This window comes from Propithecus coquereli, unplaced genomic scaffold (genome assembly GCF_000956105.1).
Source record: "Propithecus coquereli isolate 6110/MARCELLA unplaced genomic scaffold, Pcoq_1.0 Scaffold72, whole genome shotgun sequence".
Taxonomy (NCBI): domain Eukaryota; kingdom Metazoa; phylum Chordata; class Mammalia; order Primates; family Indriidae; genus Propithecus; species Propithecus coquereli.
This window is the reverse complement of record NW_012153285.1, coordinates 4,206,308-4,209,173: the sequence shown is the minus strand read 5'-3', so window position 1 is coordinate 4,209,173 and position 2,866 is coordinate 4,206,308. Positions and strand designations below refer to the sequence as shown.

At 45.9% G+C, this 2,866-nt stretch overlaps 1 pseudogene; it reads left to right on the top strand.

Annotated features, from left to right (window-relative positions):
- Positions 1-2,146: 2,146 nt before the first annotated feature.
- Positions 2,147-2,636, top strand: LOC105824181 (annotated as a pseudogene).
- The last annotated feature ends 230 nt before the right edge of the window (positions 2,637-2,866 follow it).

The window sequence follows — 2,866 nt, the reverse complement described above, 5'->3', positions numbered from 1 at the left end:
GCTCAAACCATCCGCCCGCCTCGGCCTCCCAGAGTGCTAGATTACAGGCATGAGCCACCATGCCTGGCCTGCCTGAACTTATTAATGGCAGTTCAGGGCTCTTAGAGATAGGAAATAGTAGGATAGGAAACTGGCAGTCCTCTTAAAGTGTAGGCCCAGAATTGGCATGGTGACTTCTGCCATATTTTATTATTGAAATTAGTCACAGTCCAGATCAGATTCAAGGGGGAAAGGCGTAGACTCCATCTTTCAATGGGGGAGTGGCATGTGTATGCAGAAATTGACGACGGCTATCTTTAGAGACAGGCTACCACAGAAAAGCAGGCAGAGGAATCAACCCACAGCATGAAGATGTAAGAGCCAGATGAGAACAAAGAAGGGATCTGAAAGCTGGTATAAAAGAAAAATCAGGCCAGGCGTAGTGGCTCACGCCTGTAATCCTAGCACTCTGGGAGGCTGAGGCGGGCGGATGGTTTGACCTCAGGAGTTCGAGATCAGCCTGAGCAAGAGCGAGACGGTGTCTCTACTAAAAAAAATAGAAAGAAATTGGCTGGACAACTAAAAATATATAGAAAAAATTAGCCAGGCATGGTGGTGCATGCCTGTAGTCCTAGCTGCTCTGGAGGCTGAGATAGTAGGATCGCTTGAGCCCAGCAGTTTGAGGTTGCTGTGAGCTAGGCTGATGCCATGGCACTCTAGCCTGGGCAACAAAGTGCGACTCTGTCTCAGAAAAAAAAGAAAAATCAGAGGAGTTGAAAACTGAAATGAAGAGTTTGAGCCTGATCTGATAAACACTGGGGAACTGCTGTAAGTTCTTAGGTAGCACAGTGGCTTCCAATCACTAGACACACCAACACATATCGTTGTTTGCCTCCTAGCACCAGGTCTAAGTGGTTTACATGCAAATATCCACACACGGGCACGGGCCAGCCATCATAGACCAGAGTTCAGTGGGAGATGTGGATGAGTCAATAGACAATCTCAGTTCAGTGCGATGACTGCTGACAAGCGGGAAGAACCAGAGTGTTATGAGAACATCTCACTCAGATAAGGAGGCGGGAGGGTGAAGGGGGGTGGCTGCCAGTGTTGTTTTGTCATCCTCTAATAAAAGTTCATGAGCAGGATTGGAGGAGGGAAAGACAGAAGCCAAGGAGACCAGTTAGCAGGCTGTAGCAACACAGGTAATTAGAATGAGACATTTTAAACCTCCCTCTCCATCTCTAATGAATGATGACGTAGCCCTGACAGGGAGCATGCCTAGAGCATGACAGGCTGTTCAAGTTGTTGTATGGTCCCTTCTAAAGATTTGGTTCCATCCATATGAAGTCATCCGATAAAACTTGTAAAATGACAACACAGGTCGAAATGATATCAAGGCATTATTTGGCATGCCTGGGAGATCACATCCAAGGCAGCAGAGAAAACTGAAACAAGAGAGCCATCATTCCTCATGTTTCAGAAGCACCTACTTGACTCCAAAGGAAGAGCTTATGGTCCTCTTGGGAGGCACACAGACTCACAGAGACCTTCAGGGGGAGGAATTTTGACTTTGTTGTTCTTGCCTAAATTAGATGAGCTCATGTCTTTACGACAACACCTCCAGCAGGTGGCTGTATGCTGTGCTTATAACAATACCAGAGAGATCATTCCCTACCAGAAGGCCGCTCCACTGGCCCTGCTGCTTGTTACTCACCACTGCCTGTGTCTGATGCATTGCCAAATATACAGCAGAGTCGCAATAAGTATCTGACTGTCTTAAAGTGTACCTCAAATTGTGTATAGATCACAGGTGGTGCTATGGCTAGGTACACTCGAACTACTTAACTCTGTGTTCTAAATTCTGCCAAGAGCTCCAAGTAAGCAGCGAACTACTCAGAGAAATAGAAGAGCTTCCGCCCTATTACCAAGTGCCTGGGAACAATATTTAAACTCAGCTCTAGTGCATAGTGCATTGGAATAACTTCTCTAAGGAAAATGGTGCAGCTATGTCAATGAGACAAGGTGGCATTTCATGTCTGTCACCCTTTCTGTGACTTTCTATCCTGACTGTTTTGAGATGCCTCTTGTCCTGTCTACTCCTGTTGTCCTTTGCTGGCTTTCATTCAAGATTCTTCTCTTTTCGGCCGGAGCTGCCATCTTCCAGTAATTCGCCAAAACGACGAACACAAAAGGGAAAGAGGAGAGGCCCCCGATACACATTCTCTAGGCCTTTTGGAAAATATGGAGTTGTTCCTTTGGCCACATACGTGCAAATCTACAAGAAAGGTGATGTTGTAGACATCAAGCAAATGGGTACTGTTCAAAAAGGCATGCCCCACAAATGTTACCATGGCAGAACTGGAAGAGTCTACAATGTTACCCAGCATGCTGTTGGAATTGTAAACAAACAAGTTAAGGGCAAGATTCTTGCCAAGAGGGTTAATGTGCGTATTGAGCATATTAAGCACTCTAAGAGCCGAGATAGCTTCCTGAAACGTGTGAAGGAAAATGATCAGAAAAAGAAGGAAGCCAAAGAGAAAGGCACCTGGGTTCAAATGAAGCACCAGCCTACTCCACCCAGAGAAGCGCACTGTGTGAGAAGCAATGGCAAGGAGCCCGACCTGCTGGAACCTATTCCCTACGAATCCATGGCATAGGAGACAAAACTAATAAAAAGCGCTGGACTCTAAAAAAAAAAAAGATTCTTCTCCAGCGACTACGTAGGTGTGGTGAGAAGGGAGGGAGTTGGTAGGAATGAGCATTTTCTTCTAGTTTGGACCATTGCTAGCTTCAATCTTTCCTCATGAAGGGGAGCGATCAGGAGAGAAAACAACTGGGGAAATGGAAGAAGAGAAAAATGAGGAAGAAGGTGATCACAATAAGCAAA